The sequence below is a fragment of the Montipora foliosa genome, chromosome 10 (genome assembly GCF_036669935.1).
Source record: "Montipora foliosa isolate CH-2021 chromosome 10, ASM3666993v2, whole genome shotgun sequence".
Lineage (NCBI taxonomy): Eukaryota > Metazoa > Cnidaria > Anthozoa > Scleractinia > Acroporidae > Montipora > Montipora foliosa.
In genome coordinates, this window is record NC_090878.1 from 14049017 (window position 1) to 14071516 (window position 22500).

Sequence of the window (22500 nt, forward strand, 5' to 3'; positions counted from 1 at the left end):
ACTGTAATGGTCGACGTATTGTTCTTTGTGTTACTCCCACAATGGTAATAAAGCAAAGGTTTTTTTTTGCCTATTCAAACCTCACCAAGACATGTAAACCATGTGTTTGGAACTGAAAATTTGTTGTTGTACTATTTTTTTCCCGGTTTATTAAGTAAATGCATTTTTAGATGGCCTTCAGGTGATGTGGCGAGAGTGAATGGCGACCTATTGACGTATAATGAACACTTGCCATACGTATGATTTCCTGATAACACTTTAAGTTACATATGTAAGGCTCTAAATTCTTGGCGTTTCGTGAATACGAAGTTCCATAGAGTTTGCCATCACAAGAAACAAAGTATAAAACATTAATAATCAAAACGAACAAGAAATGTTGCATTTGTATGTCATTCCGCGTAAAAAGTTACATCTTGTTAATTCGTCTTCTTGCCGTATGTTAATAAATGACTACAGAACGGTGTTTCACACAGTACTCCACACAGTACTCCACAAGTATGTGGGAATTTTCGAGGCCAGTGCGGTACGTTTCGATACAACTTGAATGGTTATGGATAGAATTTAATACTGCAAAGTAACTGATTGTGAATTTGACCCTTGGAATAAAGAAATTCCTTCATTTTGAACAGTACTCCCTTCTATTGCGGGAACTTAAAAGATTAATTGAGTAATAAGTTCTCATTTATATTCGTTCGATGGAGTACTGTGTAAATAGTGTTTAAAACCAAACTTTACAGTTTGCAATCCTATGAAAAACAAAGTTTGGATTACAATGGTCATTACAAAGCGCTTAGTTGAACCCAAAGACGAACAAAATAGCGACATTTTCCTCGGCATGTATGGAGTACTGTCGAGGAGAACTGTGTAGTATTGACTATATGACTGTAACCTGATCCTCGAGGCTACACACAGGGTTCAATGATATATGAAAAGCCACTTACGACCTATCCTAGCAAAATCTATCGCGTATTTATGGCAAATATTGCATATCTAACAACAGCGAATAGATGATATGGTACAGCTCACCGGGAATTATTCTTATTCATTTCGTAAACATCCCACGTAACTATTTGCGAGAATATCAAAAAGAAAATATGAAGACGTTATTTGAGCTTGATTTCAGCAATAACTTGAACGAAAGAGATCGAAATGCCAATATTTTGCCACTTCTTCGAGTTCCTGTTAAAGGAATGAAACCACGTGTATAAAATCGCATTTGTTGCGCTTCGACCTTTTTCAGACAATCGTGGTCAAAAGTTGTTGGGAAGGTTGCGCGCATCAGCTCACTTCACACCTAATTCGATTTTTCTAACTATTGGCTGAAGTATTGGGAAATACCATGCTCTTTTGGCCCCCTTCCCCCATATTCAATGTTGGAGTTCTTCAGGTAGCAAAAGTCACCATTTTTTTCCCCTGGAAAATCCAACATTGAAAAGGGGGAGGGGGGTATCTGTAAAATGAAGTTACCTTCCCAACACTTTTGTCCATGATTGTCTGAAAACAACTGTAAACAGTTTTTGGCGTATAACACAAAATTTACGGAAGATATGCAGTTGTCATTCTCCATAATTACGGTTCCATGGATTATCTTTATTGTCGTTGTTTTTGGGCACCATTCTCAGAACATGGAATTTGCTAAAGCCACCAATGTGCTCAGTCCGAGGAATGGTTTTCCGTGACACAATATTGCGTTACAACGGTATCTTAGGACCGGTACAACAATGCGCATTAAAAGTCCTTTTTCCGTAAAATTGCCGTTCTGTTTCATGAAGTTCACCACTTAAAAGCGTATTGCAGCGTAAATTCGGTATCTAGAGGCACAATTCCTGCAAAATATATAAATATTTAGAAGACAAGTGACCTGTAATGGTCGACGTATTGTTCTTTGTGTTACTCCCACAATGGTAATAAAGCAAAGGTTTTTTTTTTGCCTAATTCAAACCTCACCAAGACATGTAAACCATGTGTTTGGAACTGAAAATTTGTTGTTGTACTATTTTTTCCCGGTTTATTAAGTAAATGCATTTTTAGATGGCCTTCAGGTGATGTGGCGAGAGTGAATGGCGACCTATTGACGTATAATGAACACTTGCCATACGTATGATTTCCTGATAACACTTTAAAGTTACATATGTAAGGCTCTAAATTCTTGGCGTTTCGTGAATACGAAGTTCCATAGAGTTTGCCATCACAAGAAACAAAGTATAAAACATTAATAATCAAAACGAACAAGAAATGTTGCATTTGTATGTCATTCCGCGTAAAAAGTTACATCTTGTTAATTCGTCTTCTTGCCGTATGTTAATAAATGACTACAGAACGGTGTTTCACACAGTACTCCACACAGTACTCCACAAGTATGTGGGAATTTTCGAGGCCAGTGCGGTACGTTTCGATACAACTTGAATGGTTATGGATAGAATTTAATACTGCAAAGTAACTGATTGTGAATTTGACCCTTGGAATAAAGAAATTCCTTCATTTTGAACAGTACTCCCTTCTATTGCGGGAACTTAAAAGATTAATTGAGTAATAAGTTCTCATTTATATTCGTTCGATGGAGTACTGTGTAAATAGTGTTTAAAACCAAACTTTACAGTTTGCAATCCTATGAAAAACAAAGTTTGGATTACAATGGTCATTACAAAGCGCTTAGTTGAACCCAAAGACGAACAAAATAGCGACATTTTCCTCGGCATGTATGGAGTACTGTCGAGGAGAACTGTGTAGTATTGACTATATGACTGTAACCTGATCCTCGAGGCTACACACAGGGTTCAATGATATATGAAAAGCCACTTACGACCTATCCTAGCAAAATCTATCGCGTATTTATGGCAAATATTGCATATCTAACAACAGCGAATAGATGATATGGTACAGCTCACCGGGAATTATTCTTATTCATTTCGTAAACATCCCACGTAACTATTTGCGAGAATATCAAAAAGAAAATATGAAGACGTTATTTGAGCTTGATTTCAGCAATAACTTGAACGAAAGAGATCGAAATGCCAATATTTTGCCACTTCTTCGAGTTCCTGTTAAAGGAATGAAACCACGTGTATAAAATCGCATTTGTTGCGCTTCGACCTTTTTCAGACAATCGTGGTCAAAAGTTGTTGGGAAGGTTGCGCGCATCAGCTCACTTCACACCTAATTCGATTTTTCTAACTATTGGCTGAAGTATTTGGGAAATACCATGCTCTTTTGGCCCCCTTCCCCCATATTCAATGTTGGAGTTCTTCAGGTAGCAAAAGTCACCATTTTTTTCCCCTGGAAAATCCAACATTGAAAAGGGGGAGGGGGGTATCTGTAAAATGAAGTTACCTTCCCAACACTTTTGTCCATGATTGTCTGAAAACAACTGTAAACAGTTTTTGGCGTATAACACAAAATTTACGGAAGATATGCAGTTGTCATTCTCCATAATTACGGTTCCATGGATTATCTTTATTGTCGTTGTTTTTGGGCACCATTCTCAGAACATGGAATTTGCTAAAGCCACCAATGTGCTCAGTCCGAGGAATGGTTTTCCGTGACACAATATTGCGTTACAACGGTATCTTAGGACCGGTACAACAATGCGCATTAAAAGTCCTTTTTCCGTAAAATTGCCGTTCTGTTTCATGAAGTTCACCACTTAAAAGCGTATTGCAGCGTAAATTCGGTATCTAGAGGCACAATTCCTGCAAAATATATAAATATTTAGAAGACAAGTGACCTGTAATGGTCGACGTATTGTTCTTTGTGTTACTCCCACAATGGTAATAAAGCAAAGGTTTTTTTTTGCCTAATTCAAACCTCACCAAGACATGTAAACCATGTGTTTGGAACTGAAAATTTGTTGTTGTACTATTTTTTTCCCGGTTTATTAAGTAAATGCATTTTTAGATGGCCTTCAGGTGATGTGGCGAGAGTGAATGGCGACCTATTGACGTATAATGAACACTTGCCATACGTATGATTTCCTGATAACACTTTAAAGTTACATATGTAAGGCTCTAAATTCTTGGCGTTTCGTGAATACGAAGTTCCATAGAGTTTGCCATCACAAGAAACAAAGTATAAAACATTAATAATCAAAACGAACAAGAAATGTTGCATTTGTATGTCATTCCGCGTAAAAAGTTACATCTTGTTAATTCGTCTTCTTGCCGTATGTTAATAAATGACTACAGAACGGTGTTTCACACAGTACTCCACACAGTACTCCACAAGTATGTGGGAATTTTCGAGGCCAGTGCGGTACGTTTCGATACAACTTGAATGGTTATGGATAGAATTTAATACTGCAAAGTAACTGATTGTGAATTTGACCCTTGGAATAAAGAAATTCCTTCATTTTGAACAGTACTCCCTTCTATTGCGGGAACTTAAAAGATTAATTGAGTAATAAGTTCTCATTTATATTCGTTCGATGGAGTACTGTGTAAATAGTGTTTAAAACCAAACTTTACAGTTTGCAATCCTATGAAAAACAAAGTTTGGATTACAATGGTCATTACAAAGCGCTTAGTTGAACCCAAAGACGAACAAAATAGCGACATTTTCCTCGGCATGTATGGAGTACTGTCGAGGAGAACTGTGTAGTATTGACTATATGACTGTAACCTGATCCTCGAGGCTACACACAGGGTTCAATGATATATGAAAAGCCACTTACGACCTATCCTAGCAAAATCTATCGCGTATTTATGGCAAATATTGCATATCTAACAACAGCGAATAGATGATATGGTACAGCTCACCGGGAATTATTCTTATTCATTTCGTAAACATCCCACGTAACTATTTGCGAGAATATCAAAAGAAAATATGAAGACGTTATTTGAGCTTGATTTCAGCAATAACTTGAACGAAAGAGATCGAAATGCCAATATTTTGCCACTTCTTCGAGTTCCTGTTAAAGGAATGAAACCACGTGTATAAAATCGCATTTGTTGCGCTTCGACCTTTTTCAGACAATCGTGGTCAAAAGTTGTTGGGAAGGTTGCGCGCATCAGCTCACTTCACACCTAATTCGATTTTTCTAACTATTGGCTGAAGTATTTGGGAAATACCATGCTCTTTTGGCCCCCTTCCCCATATTCAATGTTGGAGTTCTTCAGGTAGCAAAAGTCACCATTTTTTTCCCCTGGAAAATCCAACATTGAAAAGGGGGAGGGGGGTATCTGTAAAATGAAGTTACCTTCCCAACACTTTTGTCCATGATTGTCTGAAAACAACTGTAAACAGTTTTTGGCGTATAACACAAAATTTACGGAAGATATGCAGTTGTCATTCTCCATAATTACGGTTCCATGGATTATCTTTATTGTCGTTGTTTTTGGGCACCATTCTCAGAACATGGAATTTGCTAAAGCCACCAATGTGCTCAGTCCGAGGAATGGTTTTCCGTGACACAATATTGCGTTACAACGGTATCTTAGGACCGGTACAACAATGCGCATTAAAAGTCCTTTTTCCGTAAAATTGCCGTTCTGTTTCATGAAGTTCACCACTTAAAAGCGTATTGCAGCGTAAATTCGGTATCTAGAGGCACAATTCCTGCAAAATATATAAATATTTAGAAGACAAGTGACCTGTAATGGTCGACGTATTGTTCTTTGTGTTACTCCCACAATGGTAATAAAGCAAAGGTTTTTTTTTTGCCTAATTCAAACCTCACCAAGACATGTAAACCATGTGTTTGGAACTGAAAATTTGTTGTTGTACTATTTTTTTCCCGGTTTATTAAGTAAATGCATTTTTAGATGGCCTTCAGGTGATGTGGCGAGAGTGAATGGCGACCTATTGACGTATAATGAACACTTGCCATACGTATGATTTCCTGATAACACTTTAAAGTTACATATGTAAGGCTCTAAATTCTTGGCGTTTCGTGAATACGAAGTTCCATAGAGTTTGCCATCACAAGAAACAAAGTATAAAACATTAATAATCAAAACGAACAAGAAATGTTGCATTTGTATGTCATTCCGCGTAAAAAGTTACATCTTGTTAATTCGTCTTCTTGCCGTATGTTAATAAATGACTACAGAACGGTGTTTCACACAGTACTCCACACAGTACTCCACAAGTATGTGGGAATTTTCGAGGCCAGTGCGGTACGTTTCGATACAACTTGAATGGTTATGGATAGAATTTAATACTGCAAAGTAACTGATTGTGAATTTGACCCTTGGAATAAAGAAATTCCTTCATTTTGAACAGTACTCCCTTCTATTGCGGGAACTTAAAAGATTAATTGAGTAATAAGTTCTCATTTATATTCGTTCGATGGAGTACTGTGTAAATAGTGTTTAAAACCAAACTTTACAGTTTGCAATCCTATGAAAAACAAAGTTTGGATTACAATGGTCATTACAAAGCGCTTAGTTGAACCCAAAGACGAACAAAATAGCGACATTTTCCTCGGCATGTATGGAGTACTGTCGAGGAGAACTGTGTAGTATTGACTATATGACTGTAACCTGATCCTCGAGGCTACACACAGGGTTCAATGATATATGAAAAGCCACTTACGACCTATCCTAGCAAAATCTATCGCGTATTTATGGCAAATATTGCATATCTAACAACAGCGAATAGATGATATGGTACAGCTCACCGGGAATTATTCTTATTCATTTCGTAAACATCCCACGTAACTATTTGCGAGAATATCAAAAAGAAAATATGAAGACGTTATTTGAGCTTGATTTCAGCAATAACTTGAACGAAAGAGATCGAAATGCCAATATTTTGCCACTTCTTCGAGTTCCTGTTAAAGGAATGAAACCACGTGTATAAAATCGCATTTGTTGCGCTTCGACCTTTTTCAGACAATCGTGGTCAAAAGTTGTTGGGAAGGTTGCGCGCATCAGCTCACTTCACACCTAATTCGATTTTTCTAACTATTGGCTGAAGTATTTGGGAAATACCATGCTCTTTTGGCCCCCTTCCCCCATATTCAATGTTGGAGTTCTTCAGGTAGCAAAAGTCACCATTTTTTTCCCCTGGAAAATCCAACATTGAAAAGGGGGAGGGGGGTATCTGTAAAATGAAGTTACCTTCCCAACACTTTTGTCCATGATTGTCTGAAAACAACTGTAAACAGTTTTTGGCGTATAACACAAAATTTACGGAAGATATGCAGTTGTCATTCTCCATAATTACGGTTCCATGGATTATCTTTATTGTCGTTGTTTTTGGGCACCATTCTCAGAACATGGAATTTGCTAAAGCCACCAATGTGCTCAGTCCGAGGAATGGTTTTCCGTGACACAATATTGCGTTACAACGGTATCTTAGGACCGGTACAACAATGCGCATTAAAAGTCCTTTTTCCGTAAAATTGCCGTTCTGTTTCATGAAGTTCACCACTTAAAAGCGTATTGCAGCGTAAATTCGGTATCTAGAGGCACAATTCCTGCAAAATATATAAATATTTAGAAGACAAGTGACCTGTAATGGTCGACGTATTGTTCTTTGTGTTACTCCCACAATGGTAATAAAGCAAAGGTTTTTTTTTTGCCTAATTCAAACCTCACCAAGACATGTAAACCATGTGTTTGGAACTGAAAATTTGTTGTTGTACTATTTTTTCCCGGTTTATTAAGTAAATGCATTTTTAGATGGCCTTCAGGTGATGTGGCGAGAGTGAATGGCGACCTATTGACGTATAATGAACACTTGCCATACGTATGATTTCCTGATAACACTTTAAAGTTACATATGTAAGGCTCTAAATTCTTGGCGTTTCGTGAATACGAAGTTCCATAGAGTTTGCCATCACAAGAAACAAAGTATAAAACATTAATAATCAAAACGAACAAGAAATGTTGCATTTGTATGTCATTCCGCGTAAAAAGTTACATCTTGTTAATTCGTCTTCTTGCCGTATGTTAATAAATGACTACAGAACGGTGTTTCACACAGTACTCCACACAGTACTCCACAAGTATGTGGGAATTTTCGAGGCCAGTGCGGTACGTTTCGATACAACTTGAATGGTTATGGATAGAATTTAATACTGCAAAGTAACTGATTGTGAATTTGACCCTTGGAATAAAGAAATTCCTTCATTTTGAACAGTACTCCCTTCTATTGCGGGAACTTAAAAGATTAATTGAGTAATAAGTTCTCATTTATATTCGTTCGATGGAGTACTGTGTAAATAGTGTTTAAAACCAAACTTTACAGTTTGCAATCCTATGAAAAACAAAGTTTGGATTACAATGGTCATTACAAAGCGCTTAGTTGAACCCAAAGACGAACAAAATAGCGACATTTTCCTCGGCATGTATGGAGTACTGTCGAGGAGAACTGTGTAGTATTGACTATATGACTGTAACCTGATCCTCGAGGCTACACACAGGGTTCAATGATATATGAAAAGCCACTTACGACCTATCCTAGCAAAATCTATCGCGTATTTATGGCAAATATTGCATATCTAACAACAGCGAATAGATGATATGGTACAGCTCACCGGGAATTATTCTTATTCATTTCGTAAACATCCCACGTAACTATTTGCGAGAATATCAAAAAGAAAATATGAAGACGTTATTTGAGCTTGATTTCAGCAATAACTTGAACGAAAGAGATCGAAATGCCAATATTTTGCCACTTCTTCGAGTTCCTGTTAAAGGAATGAAACCACGTGTATAAAATCGCATTTGTTGCGCTTCGACCTTTTTCAGACAATCGTGGTCAAAAGTTGTTGGGAAGGTTGCGCGCATCAGCTCACTTCACACCTAATTCGATTTTTCTAACTATTGGCTGAAGTATTTGGGAAATACCATGCTCTTTTGGCCCCCCTCCCCCATATTCAATGTTGGAGTTCTTCAGGTAGCAAAAGTCACCATTTTTTTCCCCTGGAAAATCCAACATTGAAAAGGGGGAGGGGGGTATCTGTAAAATGAAGTTACCTTCCCAACACTTTTGTCCATGATTGTCTGAAAACAACTGTAAACAGTTTTTGGCGTATAACACAAAATTTACGGAAGATATGCAGTCGTCATTCTCCATAATTACGGTTCCATGGATTATCTTTATTGTCGTTGTTTTTGGGCACCATTCTCAGAACATGGAATTTGCTAAAGCCACCAATGTGCTCAGTCCGAGGAATGGTTTTCCGTGACACAATATTGCGTTACAACGGTATCTTAGGACCGGTACAACAATGCGCATTAAAAGTCCTTTGTTCCGTAAAATTGCCGTTCTGTTTCATGAAGTTCACCACTTAAAAGCGTATTGCAGCGTAAATTCGGTATCTAGAGGCACAATTCCTGCAAAATATATAAATATTTAGAAGACAAGTGACCTGTAATGGTCGACGTATTGTTCTTTGTGTTACTCCCACAATGGTAATAAAGCAAAGGTTTTTTTTTTGCCTAATTCAAACCTCACCAAGACATGTAAACCATGTGTTTGGAACTGAAAATTTGTTGTTGTACTATTTTTTTCCCGGTTTATTAAGTAAATGCATTTTTAGATGGCCTTCAGGTGATGTGGCGAGAGTGAATGGCGACCTATTGACGTATAATGAACACTTGCCATGCGTATGATTTCCTGATAACACTTTAAAGTTACATATGTAAGGCTCTAAATTCTTGGCGTTTCGTGAATACGAAGTTCCATAGAGTTTGCCATCACAAGAAACAAAGTATAAAACATTAATAATCAAAACGAACAAGAAATGTTGCATTTGTATGTCATTCCGCGTAAAAAGTTACATCTTGTTAATTCGTCTTCTTGCCGTATGTTAATAAATGACTACAGAACGGTGTTTCACACAGTACTCCACACAGTACTCCACAAGTATGTGGGAATTTTCGAGGCCAGTGCGGTACGTTTCGATACAACTTGAATGGTTATGGATAGAATTTAATACTGCAAAGTAACTGATTGTGAATTTGACCCTTGGAATAAAGAAATTCCTTCATTTTGAACAGTACTCCCTTCTATTGCGGGAACTTAAAAGATTAATTGAGTAATAAGTTCTCATTTATATTCGTTCGATGGAGTACTGTGTAAATAGTGTTTAAAACCAAACTTTACAGTTTGCAATCCTATGAAAAACAAAGTTTGGATTACAATGGTCATTACAAAGCGCTTAGTTGAACCCAAAGACGAACAAAATAGCGACATTTTCCTCGGCATGTATGGAGTACTGTCGAGGAGAACTGTGTAGTATTGACTATATGACTGTAACCTGATCCTCGAGGCTACACACAGGGTTCAATGATATATGAAAAGCCACTTACGACCTATCCTAGCAAAATCTATCGCGTATTTATGGCAAATATTGCATATCTAACAACAGCGAATAGATGATATGGTACAGCTCACCGGGAATTATTCTTATTCATTTCGTAAACATCCCACGTAACTATTTGCGAGAATATCAAAAAGAAAATATGAAGACGTTATTTGAGCTTGATTTCAGCAATAACTTGAACGAAAGAGATCGAAATGCCAATATTTTGCCACTTCTTCGAGTTCCTGTTAAAGGAATGAAACCACGTGTATAAAATCGCATTTGTTGCGCTTCGACCTTTTTCAGACATGTCTGAAAACAACTGTAAACAGTTTTTGGCGTATAACACAAAATTTACGGAAGATATGCAGTTGTCATTCTCCATAATTACGGTTCCATGGATTATCTTTATTGTCGTTGTTTTTGGGCACCATTCTCAGAACATGGAATTTGCTAAAGCCACCAATGTGCTCAGTCCGAGGAATGGTTTTCCGTGACACAATATTGCGTTACAACGGTATCTTAGGACCGGTACAACAATGCGCATTAAAAGTCCTTTTTCCGTAAAATTGCCGTTCTGTTTCATGAAGTTCACCACTTAAAAGCGTATTGCAGCGTAAATTCGGTATCTAGAGGCACAATTCCTGCAAAATATATAAATATTTAGAAGACAAGTGACATGTAATGGTCGAAGTATTGTTCTTTGTGTTACTCCCACAATTGTAATAAAGCAAAGGTTTTTTTTTTGCCTAATTCAAACCTCACCAAGACATGTAAACCATGTGTTTGGAACTGAAAATTTGTTGTTGTACTATTTTTTTCCCGGTTTATTAAGTAAATGCATTTTTAGATGGCCTTCAGGTGATGTGGCGAGAGTGAATGGCGACCTATTGACGTATAATGAACACTTGCCATGCGTATGATTTCCTGATAACACTTTAAAGTTACATATGTAAGGCTCTAAATTCTTGGCGTTTCGTGAATACGAAGTTCCTTAGAGTTTGCCATCACAAGAAACAAAGTATAAAACATTAATAATCAAAACGAACAAGAAATGTTGCATTTGTATGTCATTCCGCGTAAAAAGTTACATCTTGTTAATTCGCCTTCTTGCCGTATGTTAATAAATGACTACAGAACGGTGTTTCACACAGTACTCCACACAGTACTCCACAAGTATGTGGGAATTTTCGAGGCCAGTGCGGTACGTTTCGATACAACTTGAATGGTTATGGATAGAATTTAATACTGCAAAGTAACTGATTGTGAATTTGACCCTTGGAATAAAGAAATTCCTTCATTTTGAACAGTACTCCCTTCTATTGCGGGAACTTAAAAGATTAATTGAGTAATAAGTTCTCATTTATATTCGTTCGATGGAGTACTGTGTAAATTGTGTTTAAAACCAAACTTTACAGTTTGCAATCCTATGAAAAACAAAGTTTGGATTACAATGGTCATTACAAAGCGCTTAGTTGAACCCAAAGACGAACAAAATAGCGACATTTTCCTCGGAATGTATGGAGTACTGTCGAGGAGAACTGTGTAGTATTGACTATATGACTGTAACCTGATCCTCGAGGCTACACACAGGGTTCAATAATATATGAAAAGCCACTTACGACCTATCCTAGCAAAATCTATCGCGTATTTATGGCAAATATTGCATATCTAACAACAGCGAATAGATATATGGTACAGTTCACCGGGAATTATTCTTATTCATTTCGTAAACATCCCACGTAACTATTTGCGAGATTATCAAAAAGAAAATACGAAGACGTTATTTGAGCTTGATTTCAGCAATAACTTGAACGAAACAGATCGAAATGCCAATATTTTGCCACTTCTTCGAGTTCCTGTTAAAGGAATGAAACCACGTGTATAAAATCGCATTTATTGCGCTTCGACCTTTTTCAGACAATCGTGGTCAAAAGTTGTTGGGAAGGTTGCGCGCATCAGCTCACTTCACACCTAATTCGATTTTTCTAACTATTGGCTGAAGTATTTGGGAAATACCATGCTCTTTGGCCCCCCTCCCCCATATTCAATGTTGGAGTTCTTCAGGTAACAAAAGTCACCATTTTTTTCCCCTGGGAAATCCAACATTGAAGAGGGGGAGGGGGGTATCTGTAAAATGAAGTTACCTTCCCAACACTTTTGTCCATGATTGTCTGAAAACAACTGTAAACAGTTTTTGGCGTATAACACAAAATTTACGTAAGATATGCAGTCGTCATTCTCCATAATTACGGTTCCATGGATTATCTTTATTGTCGTTGTTTTTGGGCACTATTCTCAGAACATGGAATTTGCTAAAGCCACCAATGTGCTCAGTCCGAGGAATGGTTTTCCGTGACACAATATTGCGTTACAACGGTATCTTAGGACCGGTACAACAATGCGCATTGAAAGTCCTTTGTCCGTAAAATTGCCGTTCTGTTTCATGAAGTTCACCACTTAAAAGCGTATTGCAGCGTAAATTCGGTATCTAGAGGCACAATTCCTGCAAAATATATAAATATTTAGAAGACAAGTGACTTGTAATGGTCGAAGTATTGTTCTTTGTGTTACTCCCACAATGGTAATAAATCAAAGGTTTTTTTTTTGCCTAATTCAAACCTCACCAAGACATGTAAACCATGTGTTTGGAACTGAAAATTTGTTGTTGTACTATTTTTTTCCCGGTTTATTAAGTAAATGCATTTTTAGATGGCCTTCAGGTGATGTGGCGAGAGTGAATGGCGACCTATTGACGTATAATGAACACTTGCCATGCGTATGATTTCCCGATAACACTTTAAAGTTACATATGTAAGGCTCTAAATTCTTGGCGTTTCGTGAATACGAAGTTCCTTAGAGTTTTACATCACAAGAAACAAAGTATAAAACATTAATAATCAAAACGAACAAGAAATGTTGCATTTGTATGTCATTCCGCGTAAAAAGTTACATCTTGTTAATTCGCCTTCTTGCCGTATGTTAATAAATGACTACAGAACGGTGTTTCACACAGTACTCCACACAGTACTCCACAAGTATGTGGGAATTTTCGAGGCCAGTGCGGTACGTTTCGATACAACTTGAATGGTTATGGATAGAATTTAATACTGCAAAGTAACTGATTGTGAATTTGACCCTTGGAAGAAAGAAATTCCTTCATTTTGAACAGTACTCCCTTCTATTGCGGGAACTTAAAAGATTAATTGAGTAATAAGTTCTCATTTATATTCGTTCGATGGAGTACTGTGTAAATTGTGTTTAAAACCAAACTTTACAGTTTGCAATCCTATGAAAAACAAAGTTTGGATTACAATGGTCATTACAAAGCGCTTAGTTGAACCCAAAGACGAACAAAATAGCGACATTTTCCTCGGAATGTATGGAGTACTGTCGAGGAGAACTGTGTAGTATTGACTATATGACTGTAACCTGATCCTCGAGGCTACACACAGGGTTCAATAATATATGAAAAGCCACTTACGACCTATCCTAGCAAAATCTATCGCGTATTTATGGCAAATATTGCATATCTAACAACAGCGAATAGATATATGGTACAGTTCACCGGGAATTATTCTTATTCATTTCGTAAACATCCCACGTAACTATTTGCGAGATTATCAAAAAGAAAATACGAAGACGTTATTTGAGCTTGATTTCAGCAATAACTTGAACGAAACAGATCGAAATGCCAATATTTTGCCACTTCTTCGAGTTCCTGTTAAAGGAATGAAACCACGTGTATAAAATCGCATTTATTGCGCTTCGACCTTTTTCAGACAATCGTGGTCAAAAGTTGTTGGGAAGGTTGCGCGCATCAGCTCACTTCACACCTAATTCGATTTTTCTAACTATTGGCTGAAGTATTTGGGAAATACCATGCTCTTGTGGCCCCCCTCCCCCATATTCAATGTTGGAGTTCTTCAGGTAACAAAAGTCACCATTTTTTTCCCCTGGGAAATCCAACATTGAAGAGGGGGAGGGGGGTATCTGTAAAATGAAGTTACCTTCCCAACACTTTTGTCCATGATTGTCTGAAAACAACTGTAAACAGTTTTTGGCGTATAACACAAAATTTACGTAAGATATGCAGTCGTCATTCTCCATAATTACGGTTCCATGGATTATCTTTATTGTCGTTGTTTTTGGGCACTATTCTCAGAACATGGAATTTGCTAAAGCCACCAATGTGCTCAGTCCGAGGAATGGTTTTCCGTGACACAATATTGCGTTACAACGGTATCTTAGGACCGGTACAACAATGCGCATTGAAAGTCCTTTGTCCGTAAAATTGCCGTTCTGTTTCATGAAGTTCACCACTTAAAAGCGTATTGCAGCGTAAATTCGGTATCTAGAGGCACAATTCCTGCAAAATATATAAATATTTAGAAGACAAGTGACTTGTAATGGTCGAAGTATTGTTCTTTGTGTTACTCCCACAATGGTAATAAATCAAAGGTTTTTTTTTTGCCTAATTCAAACCTCACCAAGACATGTAAACCATGTGTTTGGAACTGAAAATTTGTTGTTGTACTATTTTTTTCCCGGTTTATTAAGTAAATGCATTTTTAGATGGCCTTCAGGTGATGTGGCGAGAGTGAATGGCGACCTATTGACGTATAATGAACACTTGCCATGCGTATGATTTCCCGATAACACTTTAAAGTTACATATGTAAGGCTCTAAATTCTTGGCGTTTCGTGAATACGAAGTTCCTTAGAGTTTTACATCACAAGAAACAAAGTATAAAACATTAATAATCAAAACGAACAAGAAATGTTGCATTTGTATGTCATTCCGCGTAAAAAGTTACATCTTGTTAATTCGCCTTCTTGCCGTATGTTAATAAATGACTACAGAACGGTGTTTCACACAGTACTCCACACAGTACTCCACAAGTATGTGGGAATTTTCGAGGCCAGTGCGGTACGTTTCGATACAACTTGAATGGTTATGGATAGAATTTAATACTGCAAAGTAACTGATTGTGAATTTGACCCTTGGAAGAAAGAAATTCCTTCATTTTGAACAGTACTCCCTTCTATTGCGGGAACTTAAAAGATTAATTGAGTAATAAGTTCTCATTTATATTCGTTCGATGGAGTACTGTGTAAATTGTGTTTAAAACCAAACTTTACAGTTTGCAATCCTATGAAAAACAAAGTTTGGATTACAATGGTCATTACAAAGCGCTTAGTTGAACCCAAAGACGAACAAAATAGCGACATTTTCCTCGGAATGTATGGAGTACTGTCGAGGAGAACTGTGTAGTATTGACTATATGACTGTAACCTGATCCTCGAGGCTACACACAGGGTTCAATAATATATGAAAAGCCACTTACGACCTATCCTAGCAAAATCTATCGCGTATTTATGGCAAATATTGCATATCTAACAACAGCGAATAGATATATGGTACAGTTCACCGGGAATTATTCTTATTCATTTCGTAAACATCCCACGTAACTATTTGCGAGATTATCAAAAAGAAAATACGAAGACGTTATTTGAGCTTGATTTCAGCAATAACTTGAACGAAACAGATCGAAATGCCAATATTTTGCCACTTCTTCGAGTTCCTGTTAAAGGAATGAAACCACGTGTATAAAATCGCATTTATTGCGCTTCGACCTTTTTCAGACAATCGTGGTCAAAAGTTGTTGGGAAGGTTGCGCGCATCAGCTCACTTCACACCTAATTCGATTTTTCTAACTATTGGCTGAAGTATTTGGGAAATACCATGCTCTTGTGGCCCCCCTCCCCCATATTCAATGTTGGAGTTCTTCAGGTAACAAAAGTCACCATTTTTTTCCCCTGGGAAATCCAACATTGAAGAGGGGGAGGGGGGTATCTGTAAAATGAAGTTACCTTCCCAACACTTTTGTCCATGATTGTAGTACCCAACTCTCTAACATTTCCTTAGTGTTAGTCGTGGCCGAGATAACGAGGAAACTAAGGTCGTGTTCTTTTGGGATCAACCGTTTTTAGTTGGTTGGGTTGGTTGGGTCTTTTAGTGTTCTATTCGGGAAAAAACATTTCCGGTTGGTTTGGTTGATCAACTTTTTCAACCGTCATCAAACTTGGTTGAAACGGTTGAAAAAGCATTAACAGCGACCGCTGTCGTTTACGTGGGCCATTTAAAGTCTGCCGCGGGCTCCTGTCGTGTTGCTTTCCCTCGACTTGTCAACGCTGAGACGTCTGGTAATAACTATTCCCAGGAGTTACCGCGTTTCAACCGAAAACGGTTGGAAAAGTGTTCTATTGGGAAACCTCAACCACTTCAACCTAAACCGTTTGCAGTTGAAACGGTTGATCCCAATAGAACACGACCTAAATCTACATACAACGCTTTCGCATCAAGCCAATATAAATTAAATAAATTACAATATCAAAAAACACTTGCAAATTATATATAGTGATATATTAAAGATTCAAATGATAAATTAATTGCTTAATAACTATAAAATACTTATATACAAATGAATAAGAAAAATAAAAAATAAAAGAATTCAATTATTTCTAATAGCTAAGAAGCAGAGATCTTTAAATAATGAAAAAATTGTACTAGTGCGAATACCACTTGGTAGAGAGTTCCAATCCCTTATTGTCCTTGGATAAAAGCTATAAATATAATAATCGTAGTACTGTTTAAGTAAAAAATAATAAGGTATAGACAATGCAATCGAATTATTAACCGCTAAATGAAATATATTCAATCGATGGGCCTTACGTCTATCCTCTAAAAGATCTAAATCTAATGACTGTAGCATTTCTGTAACGGAAGAGGTTCTGTTGTAGTCTCTTTTGATAAATCTGGCTGCACGCCGCTGGACGGCTTCAATTGAAGCAATCTGTTCTTGTCTATATGGGTCCCACACAGCGGTAGCTTACTCCAATTTTGGTCTAATAATGGTTACATAAGCTAAACGCTTTGTACTTTCAGAACAAGGGTAAAGGTTGTGCCTTACAAAACCAAGAGACTTTGCTTTGACCACAATATTTTCCACATACGAATTCCATCTTAGGTCGTTAGATAACATAACTCCCAGATAAGGATGGTTGTTTACGGGAGACAGCTTTTGGCCATCGATGTAATAATCCATCAACACAGGATCCTTCTTCCTAGATATCCTCACAGTATGACATTTAGTCACATTAAACTGCATTTGCCATGTCTTGCTCCAAGATACTAATTTGTCAATATCATTCTCAGAGGTGCCAACCTATGGAGATCGAAAATCTGGAGATTTTTTCCATCCGGTGTCCCCACCCCTCCCCCCTCGATCAACCTACCCACTCCCCCTCCCCCCCCCAAAAAAAAAAAGCGTACCCACCCATCCCCCAGCAGCTCCTTCAGAATACAAGAATATTCTGCCGCCATTGTGACTGTGCGGGAAAACAGGGTACTTATGTCAAGAATTTTTATTGGTTAATCGGAGATCCAATCAAACAATCGTTTATATGGCTATGACAGCTGAAGGAAGCCATTTTACTTAGTTCTATTAACTTGTGTTTGAAACTCAGAGATGAAGAAATGCATTTTAATGCATTTCTTAAAAGAAACAATGAAATGAAACGAGTTTGATAAAATCGATTTTTTTAAAACTTGGGGATGCAATTTGAGTCTAGAATGGAGAACCGTCTGTGAAAGGTTCAGAGCTGTTTTTATCCGGGAGATTTAATGACCCGTACGGGAGACTGGGAGATTTGTTCCATATCTGGGAGATTCCCGGATAATCTGGGAGAGTTGGCACGTATGCATTCTGTAGGATATCACTGTCATTCATTGTCTTGATTGATCTGTAAATTGCATAATCAGCAAATAGTCTCAAGGTACTATCTAAATTCTCATGAATATCATTTATAAATAATAAAAACATGGGAGGGGACAAAACTGTACCCTGTGGTTCTCCTAGCACAGGAAAAAATAACAGATTCCCATTTTTGGCTATTTTAGGGTATTTAAAGAATACCAACAAAAATCCCGAATTTGGAAGAGTCAGACTAGTCCCAATCAGGGGACTTGGTTGGGAATTCTCTGGTTGGGACTTGTCTCACTTTGCCAAATTTGGGAATTGTATTGGTATTCTTCAAAATACCCTAAAATATCCAAAAATGTGAATCTGTTATTTTTTCCTGTGCCTGAAATGACCCTAACCAAACTAGAAAGTTACCTTCACTATCCACCCCAACACGCTGAAATGATCTCTCTGTAAGCCAAGCAAGAGTTTTTCCCTGAATCCCGATAATAATTCAATTTTGAGAGTAATCTCTGGTGGGGAACCTTATCAAAGGCCTTGCTGAAGTCAAAAATCTGTAGATCAACTTCAGATCCCTCATCCAAATTCTTTGCTAGGTCTTCAATAGTGAGCAGGATGGAGTTGCGTTTCGCACGAATGGTTCTTTCTAAAGCCATGTTCTTTAGAATACAAGATGTTATTATGCTCCAAATGCTGCATAATGTTCCGATAGATGACATGCTCCATCACTTCAGGAGTACTTCAGGAGTAAATTGTTCATATAATGTTGCAGCAACTATTAGAATGTTTCTACGTCAATCTTCGTTAATATTTAACGTTCCTGGGAAAAAAAATACCCACTCTTCACTGCCAGCGAGCAAGAGTTTCAGGAAATAAAGCTCCCAGCCAGCCATCGTGTGAGACGGCTTTTAACCAGCCAGCATATTTTAAAATGCAAAATGATACATTTTGCCAGCCAGCGCATAACGTTTGCCAGCGAGCGATGGGGTACGTTATGAGCCAGCCAGCAAGGTTTCAACATCAATAGTAATAAATAATGACATAATAAATGAAAATTAATAGTAATAAATATTAATAAAAACAACAATAATTATAGTAATAATAATAATAATAATAATAATAATAACAATAAGCTGTACTTACAGTTTCTCGAAATAGAGATCCTCGCTAAAATGTAAACTTGGGAAGTAGTTGCAGGGCGATCAAGATGACAAGTAAACAAGTAACAACGCAATGAACACAGAGTCAAAATGTTAGTATAGTTTCTTTTTCCAATGGTGTTGCACTATAACAACTCGGCATTTAAGGACGTTCGCGCAAAAATTAATCTTGCTGTTTCAATCAAATGGAAATCCTCTCCTTTTCGCGAAACGTAACGATGCTAACGATGAGGTGGTAATCACATGCCAAAAATGCAGAGTCAATTAATCCTTTTCGCGAAACGTGACGATGCTGACGATGAGGCGGTAATCTCATGCCAAGAATGCACAGTCAATTAATCTTTTTCGCGGCGAAAAGTAACGATGAGGAGGTAATCACATGCCAAGAATGCCAGTCAGCCATGGTCGTATATGGTCAGTCAGACAATCACCGCAAAAGCTTCACACCAGAACTGATGCAAAGTTTCACAGCAAAAGCCATGGTCGTAGAGGAATCTTTCTTTTTCTCAGAGTAAGGTTGAGCGAAAGATCGCTCATTTTAACCAACTGCAAAGTACAAATTTTCTTCACAGTCCGTATTTAGTTTGGATGTAAGCTTACAACAAAAATTGACAGGAAACAAATGTCGGTTTTCGTTTTGTCAATTGTAAGAAAATTTTAAATTTGTCCGCTAGTGGACAGGCCCTTAACGTACTTTTTTCTGAAAAGAGATTTGTTGCAAGCATTTGCTCTGAGGAGGAGGAGCAAGGAGCAAGGAGCAAGGAGTTTTACTGATGTACTTTATTTATTCCACTTTATCTCTGGAAACGAGATCATTTACAATTTATGAATTTCATTGAAACACGCCACCTTGGCCTAGAACCAGAATCGGCTAGAAAGGACAAACTTCAAACAAGATCTCCAACAAATTACCTGTACGTGCTCTAAACAAACTTCTGAAAGTATAAGCTGGTGATATTTCTCCTTGTACTTTTACGAGAACTTATTGCGATTTCATGTTTAGAACATAAGTGCAAAAATCTTGTCACTGTCGAGGCACATCGAAAAACAGTTAGGCAAGCGGAGTAAAAAAAACTTGTCGCTCGCATTTTAAGGCCAAACAAACCAGCAACAGATCGATTATTTCTGTCCAAAAAGAGTACCGATGATTGTTATTTAATTCCCGTTAACAATAAAAATTCGAGTTTCATTCCTGAACAAAGCAAAAAACCACTAAACCACTAAAACTGCAGCCTAAAAAGCAGCCCTAAACAAATTAAAAATAAACACTCAGCCCCAAGTTTGTATCCCTCCAATGCTTGACTTGAATAAACCTGGATTGAAACCAGCGAAAAATGCAAGAAAAATATATTTTCTAAACCGTACCTGAACACGAAAAACATCGACTGTCAAGAGCTTTGCTGACGTAGCATGGCTGTGTAGCCGCGTCGAGCCACAGAAAGAGCGCGAAAAATTAAGCCTCGTTCAGGTGTGAGTGTGAGTGTCTGACCTGGCTTGACAACAACCAGTCCCGGGTCAGCGGTCAACTTAAAAAAAACCAGCTGACCTCGATAAAGTCTAACTTGAGCCCCCAATATGGTCACGTGATACTGGTCAGTGGATACCTTGTTTTGACAGGTGTCAATTCAATGTCCAATAAAATTTGTCCAATATCAAAGATGTGTGCTGTAAACTAGCTACAGTGTAAACTGGAGCCTTGCCCCTCGATGAGCTCTAAACTTGAGCCCGTGATATGGTTAGGTGATACTGGTCACATTTGCATACATAGAGGGGCGGACGGGCGGACGTACGTGAGGACGTTCATGACGTCATGGCTATAAAACCAAATTTTCTCACATCGATGGGTTACCATGTTTTCTTAGCTATGGTGCGAAGCACCCGGAGCTCCACTAAAATAACGATCTTAATTTCCTAACGTAACCAAAACCTTGAAAACATTGTTTGCGCTGCCCCAAATGGCCGGGAGATGTTGCTTCAGTGCATTTTTTTTAAAATTGAAAACGTTCTCTGGTTAAGAGGTTTTAAAAAACACTGAGCTTTCGATTGCCAGTCTGCAATCTTTAAAAAAGTGAGGTGTAAAAAGCGAAGGTAAAAATATATATGTACAAAAAGGTGAGAAAATAACGAACGAATATAAATAAATACAAGAAATACTTGTGATGGATAAGATAACAATAAAATTGAATATTGTCTTGGCAGCTGCTTAGAATTATTGTCTGCCTGGCTAGTAATTGCAGTGTGCCAGGATTCCAGCGTTTTTCTTGCGCGTGAATTGCCTCTGTCGATGACGCGTGCATGTTTCAAAATCAATAGTGTGGCGTTCGAGCCACGCATGGCTGGCAACATTGGAACCACTTTTAAAAACTTTGGTGTTTCGTGTGTGTTCCTTTTTTCTAGTGTGTAAGCATCTACCCGTTTCTCCAATGTAATTCCATGTGCAGTCTGCACAGGGGATTTTATAGACAACGTTTGTTTGCCGATCTGATGGAGGTCTTCATTTGGGAGACGCAAATTCCTGTTGTTATTTATATTTGTTCGTTATTTTCTTACCTTTTTGTACATATATATAGATTATGTCATAGAAAGTGCGGCGTACGGGGTTTTATTCACGAGTTGTTTGTGTCAAAAACCCGAACGAGCGAGGAACGAGCGAGTTAGGGTTTTTGACACAAACAAGATGAGAATTTCCATTAAAATAGTTTTCTGAACGCAAATTAGAAACAAAAACTCACTAACAATAGAACCAAATGCAAATTTAATTTAATTCAATAACAAAGTACGATTTGCACGAGATGCTCGAGATGCAGGAGTGATTGGCATGGAAACGGCTTTACGCTATCGTTGATTGGTTATACTTCCACATGGGAAATAGCTGTACCCCATTCTGATTGGCTGTATAAGCCTTTTCCACATGTGAAAATAAAGCGTATAGATTTGTACAAATGAGCTTTATGGAATAAAATTCTCATGTTGTGTAATAAATATTTTTACCCTCTCTTTGTACACCTCACTTTTTGAAGGTTGCAGACTGGCAAACGAAAGCTCAGTGTTTTTTAAAAACTTTTAACCATAGAACGTTTGCAATTTTTCAATTGTGCCCCCCGATTACTCATCGATTTTAATTTTTTTTTTTTTTTTAATTGTACGGTTAAGTCAGAAATCTGTGAAAGATCATATCCAGAGCGCTCGGAACAATAAACAATCAGTGTGGCAGATCCACGAAGTCATAAACGGAAACGTTTGTAAAACGTGACATTGCATGAAAAGAGCCCTCGTTGGCCTTTTGCAGAGGCAGATACAAAAGTCGGACCGGATCAACTGACTCG

General features: G+C 37.7%; 1 protein-coding gene across 1 annotated transcript in view; it reads left to right on the top strand.

Annotated features, from left to right (window-relative positions):
• LOC137973007 (zinc finger SWIM domain-containing protein 5-like) overlaps nt 1-22500 on the top strand; it is a 435845-nt gene that overhangs the window by 821 nt on the left and 412524 nt on the right. The gene's annotated exons all lie outside the window — the stretch shown is intronic.